Source organism: Pelobates fuscus, chromosome 13, assembly GCF_036172605.1.
Source record: "Pelobates fuscus isolate aPelFus1 chromosome 13, aPelFus1.pri, whole genome shotgun sequence".
Taxonomy (NCBI): Eukaryota; Metazoa; Chordata; class Amphibia; order Anura; family Pelobatidae; genus Pelobates; species Pelobates fuscus.
The window spans coordinates 10,311,262-10,331,224 of record NC_086329.1 but is presented as its reverse complement, the minus strand read 5'-3'; the positions used below and the strand labels follow the sequence as shown (position 1 = coordinate 10,331,224).

The 19,963-nt window shown below is 42.2% G+C and overlaps 1 protein-coding gene across 6 annotated transcripts in view; it reads right to left on the bottom strand.

Annotated features, from left to right (window-relative positions):
- The window catches only part of DAAM1 (dishevelled associated activator of morphogenesis 1), a 121,495-nt gene that overhangs the window by 78,826 nt on the left and 22,706 nt on the right, over positions 1–19,963 (bottom strand). For 4 of the 6 annotated variants that reach the window (XM_063440059.1, XM_063440064.1, XM_063440065.1 and 1 more), the window contains exon 2: positions 7,790–7,873. The gene's annotated coding sequence lies outside the window, so the exon portion shown is untranslated. Of the gene's footprint in view, positions 1–7,789; positions 7,874–10,558; positions 10,627–12,221; positions 12,246–19,963 lie in introns of those variants that run through there. The other 2 variants (XM_063440061.1, XM_063440062.1) reach the window with 2 other exon arrangements.

Here is a 19,963-nt window from a genome sequence, read left to right as displayed (position 1 = left end):
AACGTGTTTCATGTTTGTAAATGTCATAAATTGTGTAACACGAAGTGGAAAAAAAAAACCCTCAAAAAAGAACCTTTGATGGCATCTTACAGGAGGGAAAAAATAAATAAAGTCTCCTGTCAGCTTTGTGCTGATCAGTTTAATGGTAACATCATGCCATTTTTGGTTACTTTGTATAGAGACCCCACCAACAGAACTCAGGTCTTCACAGGGGTCTATTTATTTTTACAACAGGAGCTCTTCAAACAGATGAACGTACAGTTTACACAGGGCGGCAGGAACTTCAAAAAGAGGGAGTGTGCCTTTAATAAGTAAACGTGGAATCCTGTGCAGACAAGACATTTCATCTGTAATTTTAGTGTAGAAAAAAGGGGGGGGGGGGGCATGGGGGTCCTGACAGTGGTTTGCATTAGCAGAGGAAAATATACATCACACAATCACTGGTGCCAAAAACAGAGAAATCCCCCCCAGATGTTCAACCTATGGTACAATAGCGTCTCTAGAAAGGGGAAGCAATTCTCCATTGTATTTGGTGTTAGGGGGCACTAGTGTGCAAAAATGCACCCCAATATCTGCTGAAAACAATAGGTGTAAAGGTAATATAATTTGCTTATACAGTAGACTAGACCAGTACACGGCGGAAAGTTTCAGATTGTTTGAAAGAATTTCGACGAAAACACATTTTGTTTTGTTCAAAAGTAACATTCCATTAGGCGATTCACGTTGGACGAAATTTCAGTTATTAATCATTATAGTTCTAATACATTTAAAAAAAAATTACAGATATCCCAGTCATGTTCACAAAAGATGTGCAATTGATTTATTGGATATTCTCAGTGGTCTTACGTGCTCCCAACTTGCGCCATTACAGTCCATAATGAACGCGGCAGCGAGGCTCATCTTCCTGTCCGCCCGCACCTCCCATGCCTCACCCTTCTGTCAGTCCCTACATTAGCTTACTATAAGATATAGGGTTCAATTTATAATTCTGGTTCTTGCTTTCAAATGTCTACATAATGCTGCTCCCACCTATCTATCCTCTCTTATACACAAGTATGTCCCATCTAGGCCCTTACGATCTGCTGAAGACTTACGTCTATCTTCTGTCCGTACTCCCACCTCTGATGCTCGCCTTCAAGATTTCTCGAGGGCTGCACCGTCCCTGTGGAACTTGCTTCCCTCCTCCGTTAGATGCTCACCCAGTCTCCACTCCTTCAAAAAAATCGTTAAAAACCCACTTCTTCATAAAAACGAATCAATTAAACTGTTAATAGCTCCCGACTGATTCCTCTTCTGCAACTGTCATTAGTCTAATATTATCCTTACCTTTTTGTGTCATTTTACCCCACTCCCTCTAGCATGTAAGCTCATTGAGCAGGGCCCTCAACCCCTCTGTTCCTGTGTGTCCAACTTGTCTGGTTGCAACTACAGGTATGTTCGTCCACCCACTGTGAAGCGCCGAGGAATTTGATGGTGCTATATAAATAATAATAATAAAAATAAATGTAGATCAGCATTCATGAAAATACCTCAGTGACAGAGAATACTTAGAAAGCAAATCGAAGCCCACGAAGCCTTGCAGATTGGAAAGGAGTTGGGCAAGGTATTTGGAATGTGCCTTTCCTTTAGAACAATTCAATTCTGGAAGCAGTTTCCTCGTTCACTAAAAGTTTGGAAAAATGCTCTATAACTATCCGATGGTAATAAAAGGGGTTCTTATTTGTCATTACATACGTTAAGATGCTGCAGATTATTATTATTATATTATTCATATAGCGCCAACAAATTCCATAGCGCTGTACAACGTGTCCATTGTATAGAGGCCAATGGTTGAGAGACAACATCTCTATCTGGAATTTATCTCGAAAACGGTGGGTGATTGGAACAAGGCTGTCAGTTTGTTGGGGGGGAGAGGGAGTTTTTTTTGTTTGTTTTTTTTAAGAATACTTTATTTTGGTGTGGATGAAACCACAGATTTTTAGTTGCATTGTACATGGCATATATGAAACACAAAAAGAAATGTATAAAGAGGTTTTATAATAAGCAGTAAACAGATAACAGTAATGGCCATTTTTAGACTGTAAGCCGTGCAATTTCGGTGTTGGTGCTATGTCCTCTACAAACTTGGCTATGACAGCACTCTAGGATAGGCAAACGAGGTATTCAAAACTAGACTTTGGGATTGGTAGATTCTTCTGCTATGGAGCGGACGAGTACAATATGTGCTGTTTTGAGGTATGATAGTCCCGACCTAACTACAGCAACAAGGCACCCCACCATAGTCCTACAGAGGTTCCTGTAACCGCAAGGGTTGAGTGTCTTCTGTTGTCCGGGGCTTAGCTGCTTGTGTCACTGCGGAGGGTTGAGCCTCTTGGGACAAAGCTCTCTGCTGTTCCCTGGGAGGTCTGGGCAGAGGAGGCAGCTGCAGGCATGTCAGAAATGCTGTTGGGTCTTCTGTGACCAAGAGGACAGAGACCTTATCCACGCTTGTGACCACCAGGGTCCCTTGGAGTCCCCATCTGTACCTGATGTTGTGCTCTCTCAGGAGCTTAGTGACTGACATGAACCTGCGTTGGTCCAGCAGGACAGAGAAGGGTAGGTCTTCAAAGACTGTAGTTTGCAGTTTTCGATCACAACACTGGGGTATTTTCTGGAGCGGGCCATTATTGCGGATTTCGTGGCAATGTCCCGAGTGACAGCAATTGTGTGTGTCTGCTGGGGTGTCAGTGCCTTCCTAATCCTGAATGCCGATACTATGGGGGAGGATTCCCTGTCCCCCTTCACTTCCAAGGCCCGTGTCACTTTTTGGGTGAAGTCCACCAAGGCCTCTGGGCCTACTGTTTCTGGAGCTCCACGGAGCCTAATATTTTTTCGATGTCACGCCTTGAGCGAAGTCACCATGCGGGAGAGACGCTGGACCTGCTGCTCAAGGGAGTCCACTTGGGATTGGGTGTCTGTCAGTCATCTGTCTCGCTCACCTTCTCTGGACTCAACGACCCCAGGCGCTGTTGCAGCTCGCCAATGTCCGCCTGCACTTCCGCAAGGTCTGTCTTCCAGACCTCTCTCAGGTCTAAGCAGGAGTTTTTTGAGATCTCCTTTAGTGGAAGGTGAGGTGTATGAGTCAGTCGGCCCTCATTGTGCCTTATGGCACAAATGCACCTTCCCTCCCCCAAAATACCAGTAAACCCCCACGCAGTTGCTTGACAAATAAGATTGTGAACAGATCACTGTATCATTGAAGTAATTACAAATGCTCAGTATTTATGTCACTTTTCAATAGGCAAAAATTCATTGTTTATTTTTCTGTACAGCTTATTGTTAATGATCTGTTGCTAGAGTACACAAGCTCTTGTGTAATAAACAAACAAAGACAAACCTATCTGTTCTCCTTACTGCAGACATTGCAAATGCAGTGACAAGAATAAAAAATATGGTGGCAAAGGCAAAGTGGGAAATACATATTTGAAATATTTAGCAGACCAAAATAGAGAGGTAACATTGAGCGCATTCCATTCTTGGTATGCTTTGATGGGGGACTTGGCCTGCACAGATAGGACTAGTTCTATCTTGTAGAGAAGTTGAATAGTTTGCCAGACACCTTCACACATGATACCAGGAGGAATGTCTGATCTGAGTCACCTTGTAATGTAATCTCCAGTTTCAGGTCAGACACCTATAAGGCAACAATGTCTCTCAACATTTCGAAAGAGGGACACTTGATTCAGACACGGCAGTTGGAGATTTGGGATAAACAAACAAGAAATTCAAACGGACGCCAAGCGAGAAAAGTAATGTTGCTTATGGAACCAGAAGGGAACCAGAAGGGAGACTTGTGAGCTACGAGATTTCACTCAACCTGCAATATGTTCTGGGTATCACTTTAATAAGAGTGGGCTGGAAAATCAAAATAAACAAACAGAAAAAAATCAAAATAAATATAACTATGAACAGCTTGGATGGGGAACTAGGAACGGTGCTACGAAGTTATCCCTGTAAATGTAGCTTAGAAATCTTCACCATTTACGCTATGTTCTTGTTATGCACTGCTTCCCCATTCACTGTCCTAGTAAATTATGGCGTGAACATTTCAGTTAGCCTTCTGAACCTGCAGGAGCTGGTCTGTGAATCCAAACACATACGCCACTCTCGCCGGCCTGGCTCAGAGCGCAACAAAAAAAGAAAAAATGTCAGGATTTGAGATGTAAAAGCAGCTTCCAGTACTTAGCACCATAACCAAAACTCTAAACACCCGATCTTTGAACAGCTACTGGTGTAAGGAGCTTCCTCTCTGACAAAGTGGAATGTGGGCTCCTGACCATGAAGGAGTATGCGATATATATCTCTACGATCTCTGTACTGCACTACAGTAATGTGTAATTAGGCCCATTTATCACTTCTATTCACAAACCAGATAATACTATAGCAAAGGGGGCACTCCGGGCCGGACTCTATAGCAAAGGGGGCACTCCGGGCCGGACTCTATAGCAAAGGGGGCACTCCGGGCCGGACTCTATAGCAAAGGGGGCACTCCGGGCCGGACTCTATAGCAAAGGGGGCACTCCGGGCCGGACTCTATAGCAAAGGGGGCACTCCGGGCCGGACTCTATAGCAAAGGGGGCACTCCGGGCCGGACTCTATAGCAAAGGGGGCACTCCGGGCCGGACTCTATAGCAAAGGGGGCACTCCGGGCCGGACTCTATAGCAAAGGGGGCACTCCGGGCCGGACTCTATAGCAAAGGGGGCACTCCGGGCCGGACTCTATAGCAAAGGGGGCACTCCGGGCCGGACTCTATAGCAAAGGGGGCACTCCGGGCCGGACTCTATAGCAAAGGGGGCACTCCGGGCCGGACTCTATAGCAAAGGGGGCACTCCGGGCCGGACTCTATAGCAAAGGGGGCACTCCGGGCCGGACTCTATAGCAAAGGGGGCACTCCGGGCCGGACTCTATAGCAAAGGGGGCACTCCGGGCCGGACTCTATAGCAAAGGGGGCACTCCGGGCCGGACTCTATAGCAAAGGGGGCACTCCGGGCCGGACTCTATAGCAAAGGGGGCACTCCGGGCCGGACTCTATAGCAAAGGGGGCACTCCGGGCCGGACTCTATAGCAAAGGGGGCACTCCGGGCCGGACTCTATAGCAAAGGGGGCACTCCGGGCCGGACTCTATAGCAAAGGGGGCACTCCGGGCCGGACTCTATAGCAAAGGGGGCACTCCGGGCCGGACTCTATAGCAAAGGGGGCACTCCGGGCCGGACTCTATAGCAAAGGGGGCACTCCGGGCCGGACTCTATAGCAAAGGGGGCACTCCGGGCCGGACTCTATAGCAAAGGGGGCACTCCGGGCCGGACTCTATAGCAAAGGGGGCACTCCGGGCCGGACTCTATAGCAAAGGGGGCACTCCGGGCCGGACTCTATAGCAAAGGGGGCACTCCGGGCCGGACTCTATAGCAAAGGGGGCACTCCGGGCCGGACTCTATAGCAAAGGGGGCACTCCGGGCCGGACTCTATAGCAAAGGGGGCACTCCGGGCCGGACTCTATAGCAAAGGGGGCACTCCGGGCCGGACTCTATAGCAAAGGGGGCACTCCGGGCCGGACTCTATAGCAAAGGGGGCACTCCGGGCCGGACTCTATAGCAAAGGGGGCACTCCGGGCCGGACTCTATAGCAAACGGGCACTACGGGCCGGACTCTATAGCAAAGGGGGCACACTATATCAAAGGGGGCACTCCGGGGGGCACACTATATCAAAGGGGGCACTCCGGGCCAGACTCTATATTAAAGAAGCACTCAGGTGAGACGGACCCAGTTTTAATGCACTGTCTATATAATTTGTTGAAAAATATGCAAAAAAAATGAATCAAATCCAAATTTAATAAGTGAAATCCAACTTTTTATTTTATAAAAATGGTCAAACATTACAGCATGGTTCAGTATGAGAGGTTCCTATCAGCCAGCCATATAACCGAGCTCTGCAGATAGGGCACTGGATGTAGAACTTGCTTTACAGAGGTTGGACATGTGACAGTCACAGGTGCACACGCACACACCTCACTCAGAGAATTTACACATTTTGAAGCAGGGATCCACACGATTCTTTCACAACAAACTAAGATCAGTCTCCTCACACAGTTTGCGTGAGGGAATAGGTCTGTCTGTGCAAAACAATACCTGTGAAAGTACAGTCGCAATTTCCTCTGCCTTCTTTCCAAGGATTTCTTACACAAGTGACGTGAGGAAATCTATAAGTCAAGATGCCCTTCACAGACTTTTTCCTGGTACCAAAAACCCATCAATAGTCCAGTAAAAGCCAACACAGCCCTCTACAACTCAGGGCTTTAAGAAAAGTTGAGGATCATTTGTCAGAGGGCTCATTACGTATTCCATTGAGCAGAGGAAATGTGCCATGATTTACCAATCACAGCCACCTCCGCTTTCTCACAGCCCTACACAATGCATCCTTGCTTCTGATTGTTTCATTGGTAAGAGAACACACTTCGCTGAGAAAATGTACCCTAGCAATCTAGTGGGGACCTGGAAATGTTCTTTAAACCCAGTTATTTTACCACAAGTTTTAAAATACATACATATTGCAGAGATGTCCAGAGTGGCCCTTTGGTTTTAGAGTAGACGGTCTATTCCACTCCTCTGACTTTGTATCGGCACAGACCTGCTGTTGAAGACAGATCAAAAGAAACAAGAGACAACTTGTCTACGGTTTCAAGATGTTTACCTGTCTGATCTGCTTGGAATCAGGAGATTTCCGACTGAGTTTGCCAAGTCAGACTAATTTTGGAACACCAAGCAAACCACATCTTACTATATACTTATAGAGAAATAAATAGAAATAAAAACAAACCGAAAACAGATGTGAAAATAGAAGTGCAGCCACTGTTACACAATAATAAGCTTTGCTGGAAGTGATGATAGATAGCTTTGGCACGGCTTATGTTTGAGGGCTCTATTTCCTAATCCATAATGAATACAAAGTATTGCAATGCAAAGATTAGCCATTACTGACGCAGAGAAACAGTCCGTGCATCAACACACAAGGACATGGTATAAGCAAACTATGCCATAAGGGTCTTGACTACCACTGGGGGTCTCTCAGCGGACAACTGGAAAGAGACCTAGTCAAGCAAGGCCCAATGTTAACAAACTTGGTTTTTGGAATGCAGATATATCATACTGTAAGGACTCAAAATGTTCATTCAAAGTAGAGAGGGTCACACCAGTGGACTGGGCAGATTCATACCTTTTGAGCAGAGATGCAGCTTCAAACCCCTAAGACTCACTCAAACTGATTCTTCTTCTCCCTCCAAAGTTAATGGTGACTCAGGAAAAAAGTTATTGTTCTGACTTAATTAAAGCAGCACAGTCACTTCTATTTCATTAAGATTAAAATCATGATAATGTTGAAATTTCATTGTTTTAGTGTATTGTTTCATTGCATTGGAATTCAAAGTAGGGACTGTTTTGTCTTTGGATTTTTCCTATGTTTGATAAAAGGGGAAGCTACTTTTTTGATAAAAGGGGGATCTACAGGATCTACCCTTGTATGCCCCCCCCCTTCCAACTTTCACACCTTCAAAATTTGGAAAGCATGCTGGAGATGGCCCCCTTCAATCTTTCACCAAACCCCCCAAAAGCTTTCATTCTTCCTAGACATAGTACATGATAATTTTGTTTTGCTTGACAGCCACAGCAAGAACCTAGTATGAGCATTTTTTAACAAACAAAAATAAATGCAGAGTTAAACATTTCTCAAAATATTTAGAAAAGATTATAGCCTACCTGCGGTGAAATGCATTATACAACGGGCATTTTGGCTCAACATAAATCCACTCCTATTTCATGTTTTCTGTGCGGGTTACAAACCTGGGTACAAATAAAAAATAAAATAATAATAACGATTAATGAAAAGCAACAATAAACAGGGGTTTTGATGTATTTTGAGCAACACCTTCCCACCACAGAGACCACAATACATGTGCAAATATATTATTGAAAACTGTTCCATCATTTCAAATGAGTCAATACCCCAATATAGAATGTTCTGATGCAGCATACTACTTTAGGTAAGGTGCCCAACTGGAGCTACAAAGATATGTGTGTAAACAAACCTCACTCAGCCAACCATTGACCCCCAAAAAGACAAAAGGCAGCCTGTGTGACGGGCCGATGTGAAGATACGTGCAGTTCTCTGAGCAGGGTGATGTAATGTCTGAGTATGTACAGGCTGTGATTATAGGTCTACAGGTGTGAAATGAAACCAGGCAAACATGTTATTTATCATCCTTCGAATACAACACACAAGAAATGGTAACTAGAACCTGCTCTGCCAGTTTGTGCCACTAGGTGTCCTAAAATACTGACCTGCACAAATCCAGAAAACAGTATTAACCCACAAATAAAAGTTTGTTTTACAGATATAAAAACTGGGAAGTTATGTTCAAAATTTTGAATAACAAAAGTGCAGAGAAATGTGGGATGGGATGGACATGGTGATAGTATATCAAAATAATTTCACTACTGCTATAGGCAGTTCACCATTTAAGGAGGCATCTCGTTGCCCTTTTATTACAGCAGGAAATGTGATTATTAGACAAGTACAGTAAAAATGTAACGACATAAGCAAATCATTGTCCAATGCAGGGGTTACATTGTTAGAAATGGTTCACGAATACAAATCTTATACATTGCACCATAGAAGGCAGACTTACAAATTATTAACTCAAAAGTGTATATTCACTAATATAATAATTCACTGTATATTCACTATTTGTGATGAACTGGAAACACTCGTAAAATCATGTCAACAGTTCCAATAGACAAAAAGGGACACAGTGATTTTAAGAGTATGAGTGGGGGTGTGGCTGAGGGTGGGGCAGTTCTGACACATATGGGAATTGCTAATAATTTATGCAGCTACATTGTAATCTAGAGCAAGAACAATGTATCATGTTTACACAGACTGGTTTCTAAACACATTTATTGTAGTTTAAAGACACATTACTGGGAGTATTATTACTGTGGAGCTCTGTTATACACCCAGACACATTACTGGGAGTATTATTGCTGTGGAGCTCTGTTATACACTAAGACACATTACTGGGAGTATTATTGCTGTGGAGCTCTGTTATACACTCAGACACATTACTGGGAGTATTATTGCTGTGGAGCTCTGTTATACACTCAGACACATTACTGGGAGTATTATTGCTGTGGAGCTCTGTTATACACCCAGACACATTACTGGGAGTATTATTGCTGTGGAGCTCTGTTATACACTCAGACACATTACTGGGAGTATTATTGCTGTGGAGCTCTGTTATACACCCAGACACATTACTGGGAGTATTATTGCTGTGGAGTTCTGTTATACACCCAGACACATTACTGGGAGTATTATTGCTGTGGAGCTCTGTTATACACTCAGACACATTACTGGGAGTATTATTTCTGTGGAGCTCTGTTATACACTCAGACACATTACTGGGAGTATTATTGCTGTGGAGTAATGTTATACACCCAGACACATTACTGGGAGTATTATTACTGTGGAGTTCTGTTATACACTCAGTCACATTACTGGGAGTATTATTGCTGTGGAGCTCTGTTATACACTCAGACACATTACTGGGAGTGTTATTGCTGTGGAGCTCTGTTTATGCACACCAACTATATGGAGCTCCTATAAAAGGACATCCGGATATAAAAGAGACAGAGGAATGTAGGCCTGAAATGGGGACTGTCCCTCCTAAATAGGGACACTTGGGAGGAATGCAAAATTAGTAATTGGCATGCACTTGGAGCAAAGAACATCAAACACCAGCCACCACGTGAAGAAAACTGAAATGTACACTGGCATCTGGAACTAAACATGACACAGGATATCCCGTGGCCTTCATGGGTATCATGTCATAGCCTGCTATCCCAGCATTTCTAATGCAACAGTTTTATTGTGTGTAGTTTAATGGTTTATTGTCCTACCCATATTAAAGGGAAATTTGTCATTTTTAAAAAAAAATTTTTATTTAAACCGTTATAGGGACTTACTTTCAGTTTATGTTGTATCTCCTTTAATATGTAATTAACACTTCTGTATTATCAATTAACTCCCACTAATCTTAGGCAGGGTGCAGTTATAGGAGTTTTTAAGATCGTAGGCAGTGGCACTTTAGATTAGCAGTAAACTCAGTCGCTACACTGGAAACAATACAAATTTGCTGCTGACGAAGAGACGCAACAAAATCTGAATATTTTCATAGCTTATCACACAGATCCTATGCTGTGACACGCTGGAACACACACACACACACACACACACACACACACACACACACACACATATAACATAACCAAAAACAAAAGTCAAAATACATAATGGATCTGGACCTGCCCAGTCGTCACCACAAATCCCAGGTATGATTAAAAATATATAACCACTGATAATACAGTAACATTTTATTATGGGCTTCAAAGCCTATAAAGCAATCATGGCAGAAACTCTCTGCTCTGTCAAATTTACATACATACATACATACATACATACATACATACATGATCCCAGCTCCCTGTTCAACGGCATTCTGGGTTTAACCATGTGTTATACCAACAGTTTCCACCACTCCAACCACATCTTCGAACATGCAGCACAAAGCTTAGATATAGTTCTGTGTGCCGCAGATAGATTTACTTTCAGGCCTATATCCTCAGGAGACAGGGTTTAAAGACCGAAATTCAGACATTTCCTTCCCCACCCAGGTGTACAGGATACAGTCTCTTCCCTGTGTTTATTCAGTTTAGTTGCTTGTTTCCTTATAGGGAGGAACTTGTTTGGCAAAAGGAAAATGGAAAAAAAAAATGTAATTAAAAATTAAAAAAAGTTTCAGTATAATCTGAAAGAAGCGTCGCAAAAAACAAAGTCCAACTGCTACTTAACACATTTCACAATATTAAATCTTGGTGGCGCTACATGGGCACATTATAGTTGTGGCAGAGTAATTCTCGCCTTTCCTATACCCCCAATGCCAAGTGTAATGTAGAGGGGACTAGTCTAAATTTACATACCGCTAATCTAGATAAACTATTCTATTTACAACATAGAGCCATTGGCGCAAGACTTGCCATCTACCATGCTTCACTCCGCCTAATGTATCTAATTCTCACAGTATTTGCTGCTACCATTTTATGGAGCGCTTCCAGTTATCCCATGATTCCCTACTTAAACTTTAGGAGATTTGATTTGTCCCCATAAATCAGAATGAGATGCACCAGTTGGGAGCATTGGAATGATAACATCCAATCAGCACTGCCCTCAAGAACTACCTTGAAATGGTATGCAAGTTTGTGTGTTAATTTCCTCTCCATCACTCTGTTCAGATTCTGAAGCACTGGCAGTGAAGCCAGCGTGTTGGAGTAATGGAGGAGGTATGCCCTGCTTGGGAAAAGGTGTCCCGTAGCAGGTCAAATCAAATCCGAGCACAGTCAAGACTTGAGGAGGGTGTTCCAGTAAAGTAAAACCCACAGAGCTGCCGTCATGGGGCGCTGGGCAGACGATAAGTAATAATACCTTGACCGTTTATATAAAATATATATCCAGTGACCAGTGAGATTTTGAGATCAGTAAACTTGTCAGGACAGACACCAAACACCAAGCAGGATCCTTTTGGCAGATTTTCATTTAAAATCACAATGACCTGTAAATTCACTAAATTTACAATGAAGTAATGTAGTTCTGAGTTCATATATGAACTCAGCAGGAAACCCCAGCAGATAACAGCCAACTCCATAAATAAAAAAAGTCCCAAGGGCAAAACAGAGACATTGATTAATCATTACATTAGCATTCCAAAATAATTTTCGTTTTGGCCCATGTGTCTCAGACAGACCGGCTGTTGGCAGGTAATGTATTAATATAATATGTTCGGTTGTTAGATATGATCCTTCCCTGGAGTGTGAACCACACGTGTCAGCAGATGGCCACTATTTCCAGCAGACGGCTACCGCACAGTCTCATACAAAATCTGTCAATTTCACTAAAGTCACCCAGACCACACCATTGAGATGAAGTGATCTGGGTGCAGGGGTCCTTTATGTTTATCTCTTCAAGGTAAAACATTGCCTAAAAGCAAGCAAGCAAGCAAACACTTAACTAAATATACAAGCCAAAATAAAGCAAGAACAACCTTGAAAAGTATGTAATTAAAGTTTATAAGCTTACTATAAACTTTGTCAGATTGCATCGTTGGGCACGCCTCTCAGCTCGGGAATTGCCCCTTTTAACCATCCAGTTCTGTGATGCATTTGCTTTTTGACACATTAAATTCTCAAACTCTAAACATTTTAGGGGAAAATCTGAAGTTGTGCAAAATTGATAAGGTACTTGCAGCTTAATGATTAAGTTTCTTACAAAAACAACAGCACACAATGTTTTCTTATTAAATATGATAAAATCAGGACAGTTCGTTATCAGCTATAATTTCTGTATATTTTCTTTATGGCTCATACTTTGCACAGTTAGTCTCAATAAAGAATAATAAATACACACACATACAGCTCTCCATCTAGCTAAATTTAGACTATGATCATTTCTAAGTAGTTGGAAACACATTCATTAGACATTGCAGAATTAGAATCACATGTCCAACTGCAAACAAAGTCTCTTTCAACCGGGATAACACATAATTGTATGCTCACACAAACAGAAAAAAAAACCTCCAGATTTTTTAGTCAGATGTTAGTTCTGTAATAGTGCTTTAAGCCAACACCAGACTTGGTGACCGGATGTTTGGATTGTGACCTCAGCACCACATGTCCCTTAAAGGAGGTAAGGAGTGTACATTAACCCACTCCTGACCCCCACAGTTCCATCACTTGCTTCAGCCATACTCCGTGTTTCTATATAATTTTATTCTGCCTGGGCTTCCCATTTCTATACCCAGTGTAGGCTTCATGGGGGTAAAAACACAGAGTGGAGGATCCATATAGTCGTTGGGGCCAGCTGTCTGTGGTTGGATTTTGAGCATTAGGAAACAGTCCTGATGAAGCTCAATGTTCTCTTAAACTAAAATTGTAATAAGTACAAATTTATAGATTGTAAACGCACCCTTAGAGTTCACACAGTACGGAGAGAAGTAGATTTAATGTGTCGAGCATGGTGTAGAATGCCCATCTCAATTTTCCTACACCTTTATCTAGATCAGGTGTAAGGCAATGAAAACACTCTTCACTCCAGGTATTGTGGACTACATCTCATTGTGCTTAGAGCCATAATGCTGGCCAAGCATCAGGGGATATTTTCTCCATACACGCAGTGCTGATCATGGCATATATTGCTGCACGGGTTCTCCCATAATGGAATGTTGGTCCAGAAGGGTGAGCCTGTGATATTGAATCTCTGCTAAGGATACTATGTGTATAGTCTCACCTTCCATCACCCTAATTTCATATAAAATGTACTCTTGGTAGAATTTGATCTCTGGGCTTTTCTCGTCCTGCACTTTCCCTATGTGCAACACTGCCTTTGAATTCGAGCCGGGCTGCCAGGAGACTTGTTCTATCCCATTTCGGTGTGTCCCTTCTACAACACCCAGGAGCCTCATCTTCCCGGCTGCAGCTCGCCCCATGCCTATATAAGCGAGGCCATTCATGTGCTCCTTGTTTGAACATTGGAATCAGACCCTCTGTTTCTCCTCATGTGATTGCATTTGTTTTATCTACCTCTTTTGTTTACATGCAACTTTGTCCCTTTTCTAATATCACACAAGGGATACCAGCTCTACTTTGGTTTGTCTGTTTAGCATGTTTCTCTGGGGTCAACACATTTTAGGATACTAGAAAAAAAAAATCCCTTAAAAGTGCAGCAAGGCACACCGTCAGGGGTACAGCCAATACTCCGGTAAAGGGCCCACCTGCACACTGGGGTGCGATTGGAGCCCTGTCACACAATTCCTCTTACCCTATCACATAGTGCCATAGAGCAGGATCCCTTCTGCAGGAGGGTGGCTAAAGCCTTGAGGGCTTCATATAAGCACAATTGCATAGAGAGAGAGAGAGACCAATGCATTTCTCCATATATGAGAAAATTTCCAGATTGCTGTGTGTATGGGCCAGGGCCGGACTGGGGATACAAAGCAGCCCTGGAAAAAAAAAAAAAAAAAAAAAATAAAAAATCGATGCCAGCCCCATAAGTCATTGCGCCATATATTGTTGCATGTAATATGTAAGGCTATGTCTTGCCACCCCAGATGACTGAGTTTATATATATATATATAGAGCTTTTTCTAATATAAAATATTGGTCCTTTCAGAGTAAAACATTTAATTATACAGTAAGCATACTCACATGCAGACAGACAATGACACACTGACACACACAAGCTCATTGATACACAGCCTCATAGACAAACAATTTCACTAATATACATAAGCTCATTGACATAAAAACACAAGTTCACTCACTAGCAGACACACACACATGCAAGCAAGCTCACTCACTAGTGTGTCTGTGTCGTGTGTGTGTGTTTTACTCACCTTTTTTTTTTTTCCAACGTCGTGCTGGTCTCTGCCTCTATGACTGAGATCATCAAGCTTGATGATCTCAGCCAATCTGCACTGACACAGGAAGCGCCTCTAGTGACCGTCTGAGTGTCTGTCACTAGAGGTGTTACTAGGAAGTAATGTAAACACTGCCTTTTCTCTGAAAAGTCAGTGTTTACATTCAAAAGCCTGCAGGGACAGGCTATAGACACCAGAACCACTACATTAAGCTGTGTGTGTGTGCGCCTGCTAGTGAGTGAGCTTGTGTTTTTATGTCAATGAGCTTATGTATATTAGTGAAATAGTTTGTCTATGAGGCTGTGTATCAATGAGCTTGTGTGTGTCAGTGAGATTGTCTGTGTCTGCATGTGAGTATGCTTACTGTATAATTAAATGTTTTACTCTGAAAGGACCAATATTTTATATTAGAAAAAGCAACATATACACATATACATACATACATACACATACATACACATACATACACATACATATATATATCTCAATCATCTGGGGTGGCAAGACATAGCCTTACATATTACATTTGACAATATATGGTGCAATGACTTATGGGGCTGGCATAGATTTTATTTTCCAGGGCTGCTTTGTATCCCCAGTCCGGCCCTGCCAGACATGCCCCCTGCCACCAGGCTGCTGCGCATGTTGCTCGACTGTGAGTCACCCCCACATGTCCTGGACTTTACATGCACGCATTCTAAGCAAAACACATGATCTAATAAATATGTAACCCTTTATTTTTGTTAATACAGTTACCACCCCGGATTCAAGCAATTTTCCATTTCCATTTTTTTCATGCTACTTGTGACTTCTGTGAATCCAGTTTCATTTCCAAAACCAAGTGTTACAAACATGTGACAAATGCATGATAGCTGGAAATTCAAGCAAACACGGAACCAGAGCTCCTTATAAGGAACACTCCGGACAAGAGTTATCCCATTTAATGCATTATATTGATAATACCTTGCAAAAACAATGGGCAGAAACCAGATACAATTAGTAAAAAGAGACACACACATTGTGTTTGCAGTCCCTGCATTTGTTATAAATTCCGAGGGTTTAAAGAGGTTTTCTAACCCTTTTTAATTTATGATAGAATAATGCCCTACTGACATTCTATTGGCCCTCCCTTACAAAAACACTCAAAGAATGTTTTAAAAAGACATTTTAGTTTACCATAATCCAGCACCAGGCAAAGCACCTGGCGCTGCTTGGAACAACCCCGTCTCACGTCACAGAAGCCGCACCGAGATCCAATCAAAGGCTTATCACCGAGAAACCTTTCATTGGACCATTTTTACCGGCTTAGGGTGCATGTGGGTGCTCTCAGGTGGCAAAGGGAGGGGAGGGAGAGAAGGTGGGGTGTAAAAATATATATATATTATGGATGGGATAGGGAGAAGGGTGTGGGGACAAGAGCTTCTCCCTTGCATGCTCTGCCTGCAAGGAAGAAGCAGATATGTCTGCACAGATGCCATTGTGCAGTGCGCACAGGCGATAGAAGTAAATTATGCACAGAATTAAAGGATCACTATAGTGTCAGGAAAACAAAGCGGTTTTCCTGACACTATAGTGCCCTGAGGGTGCCCCCACCCTCAGGATCCCCTTCCCATGACACTGTAGGGGTTAAAACCCCTTCAGTTACCTTACTTTAATCCAGCGCCGGGCTCCCTCGGTGCTGGTGACCTCTCCTCCCACGCCGACGTCAGTCCCCCATCCGACGTCAGTGGAGCCGAATGCGCATGGTCGTTCTGTGCGATGGATGCGAAATTCGCATCCAGCATCGCAGATGCGCCTCTAGTGGCTGTTGGAAGACAGCCACTAGAGGTTGGATTAACCCCAAATGTAAACATAGCAGTTTCTCTGAAACTGCTATGTTTGCATCTGAAGGGTTAAAACCTGAGGGACCTGGCACCCAGACCACTTCATTGAGCTGAAGTGGTCTGGGTGACTATAGTGTCCTTTTAACATGTCAGGTGTGTTGGAGGTGCAATTTGCCCCCTGCACACAATTAAAATATCTCTTTCAAGCAAAAACCCTGCACATCTAGACTCCTGCCACCAAGACCACTTCAAAAAGCAAACATGGTCATTAAGGCTTCTGCATTATGCTCCATGGTTGCAATAATGTTTCGGATTTTTCTGTACTGGGAATGCACACATTTAACATCATACTTTGACACATGAATAATATTTATTAAAGGCTGTTATGCATGATTGGTAAATACAGAGATATCTGCTCAATCGACAACTCCTTTCAATATCCTGGCTCCTCGTATGCCCCCATTAGTTGTGCCAACACAATGCTCTTCATACATGAGTACACTACATGTGCAAACAAGAAAAACAAACAAACAAACTGAAAAAACACCACAAATCTCAGTGTTATCCATTTGAGCAACATGGGTGTTCTGATCTAGATAACGTGATTTGATTTCTAACAAAACTATATATGGAATAATGACCAGGATTAAATTTGTGTCTTTATGTTCCATAACATTCCATTCTCCACTCACAAATCCGAGTCTAGAATTTAAAAACCATTTAAATTCTGTGTACTGAGCTGTCAATTAGAGGGGCAGGGAGAGAAAAAGTATTGTCAGGGTTGTTTAAAACTAAATGCACAACACTTTCTCCCTTTCCCCTCCTCCCCCCTCAAAAAAAAACACCCAACTTGTTTAATATGAATTTTTAAAGCAAGTTTTTTTTGTTTTTGTCCAGATTTACGACACAAATAATCAAAAGACTATTGAAAAGAAGGAAAACTAAATCACATAACTACAAAAAAAATACATACACTTTATAAACAAAGTCAATGTAACCTTATCAGCTTTACACAAATTGACAATTAAAACAACACTCGTGAAGTATCACTCAGTGTCCAAATCACTATTAAGGATGGGCAACCGGTTGGCACACTTGCAGACTGCTTTTGTATCAAACACTTTGTGACAGCCCACAGGCAATTTGTGTGACCCAGATTTCATTGTGTGCCTGTCTGTAAAGTCTGACCTATTTTTTTTCCCCCAACATGTGAGCAGGACAACCGAAGAATAGACTCAAAAAGCTAGCTACCGCAGATCAATCCAAAATCCCAGACATATCAGTAGGACACATCTAAAGAGAATGCATTGAGCAAATGACAGCATTTTTCTATTAATAAAGAGAACACTATCACACCAGGAGAACAGGATATTTAACAGCCCAGCAAAAATAAAACAACAATATGTTGGAGCCCATGAAGCTAGCAGTTGACAGTATAACAGTCAATCAGAAATAAAATTTGAAGAGTGTGTAGAATACTATGATACTGTGGGTGATCCCTTTACTGTGCGCCAAATCGGCAAATGGAAGCAAAAAAAAAAAAAAACTGGAATTTCATTGGTATGAGGCATCTATAGAGCGCAGGAAATGGCCAATATCAAATCCAGTCCTGGGCCTTCTGATATTCACTGAATATTAAAAGGACATTGTAGTCCCCACAACAGCAACTTTAGCTTAAATTAATACTATAGTGTTAGGAATGCAAAACTGCGCTCCATTGACTTAATTTCATCAACGGACAGTTAACGAAACAAAATACTCGGCCAATAATGCAGATGATTGCAGGAGAATGATGGTGAATACCAGGGGGTGTAGAGTGCCAAAACTGCATAATATTTATTTTTAAAAGCATTAATGTTTATCCCCCCACTTTTTATCATAAATTAATATTCCACTGATGGGTCTGGGTATATATTCACACACGTTGGAGCCAGTCGAATTTAAACTTCACATAGAACTCTGCTCACATCGCAAATTGTAAAGTTCAAATACACCAGCTTAGTCTAATAACGCTTCAGAGAGAAATATTAAAAATCCATCTTGGTTTGTTCAACGGACAAGAAAGTAATGAGTTACTTGAAAGGTTCAGTCACCACGAGCTTTCATTGCTACAATAAATACTGAATTGAGATCGGTTTGATAATCAAACAATAGACTATTCTCAGTCAGTCAGTCTCCTAAGTGCTAGGGTCTGAAAGAGTATAACACTCTGCAAATTGTCCGGACACATAATTAATGAACACTTGTACTTGAGAAAGTAAATAGGTTAGCTTTCCAAATCTTATTTACTAAAGTGGGAAATGGTCAGGAATTAAAAAAAAAAAAAAAAAAAAACAATAGTTCACATTTAAAGGGACACCAGACTCATCTTGCTTCACATAAAGACATTCAACGTCTTTAAAAGTCCCCATAGGAAAGTTTTGATCTGATGCTTTCTTATGAGAAAGCGTTGCATGCTGTCATGACATCGCAAGACGAGGAGACTTTACCAGCGCCAGGGGGGCCCTCTACACTGAAATTAAGGCAAGTAAGAACGGGATGTAGGTTTGGTGAGGACCTAATAAGTTAAGAGACAGGGAGGCAGGTTTGTATTTCTAACGCTATACTGTTCCTTTAAATATAAACGTTTTGATTACGTCCTTTGGAATCTTTCTTAAAGTCGCAATAAGTAACGTGAAATAAAAATGCCAATGAAAGAGAAAGAATATTCAGACAGCTTGGCTTCCCAGGATCACAGAGAGGATCAATGAGGAGGAACTCCAGCTCTGGGCATCCAATGGAATGTACGGAGAACCTTTTTAAAGCATTATCTGGAGACACAGAGCTTATCACAGAGGTTAAGTGAATCGTACACTTGGTTACATCAGGTTGTTGTTTTTTTGAAGCCATCTGGGGTTTCGTTTTTGTTTTTACATTAATACTTTGACTCCATAAGGCCATCCTTTCTGCCGCTTCCTTTTAAGTTGCAGCGTTTGCCTTTTTTTCCTCCAAAAATAAGTTTGACTAGAATGTGTGAGGATTCTGGAAGATGTAACTCAGCATTCTACAGAAGAAACGTCTCAGTTTAACTACCACTCTCAACATAAAATATGGGAGGAGCTTAGCTATGTTCTAAATAGTTAAAAGGAGCACTATATAGACACATAGACCACTTCATCTAAATGAAATAGTCTGTGTGCAGTTTCCTTGTCCTCTAAATCCCCCCAAATTTTAAACATCGGCATTTTTGAGAAATTGCAATAAAAATTTACATTGCAGGGTTAAGTCGCTTCTGCCGCACATGCGCATTAGGATTTGACCCTTACGAAGGAAGCCATACCTCGTCTGTGACATCACTGGGGGAGGGGAGCTAAGCAACAAAGAAGGAGCCCTCTGTGCAAGATAAGTTGAAAAATTATTTTTAACCATTTATATGCCAAACAGGTAAGTTAGGGAGGGAACACAAGAGAGAAAATGCTATGTTTACATTTGGGGTTAAGCCAGCCTCTAGTGGCTGTCTTCCGGACAGCCACTAGAGGCGCATCTGGGACGCTGGAGGCATATTATGCCTCCATCGAGCAGAGCGTCCATAGGAAAGCATTGAG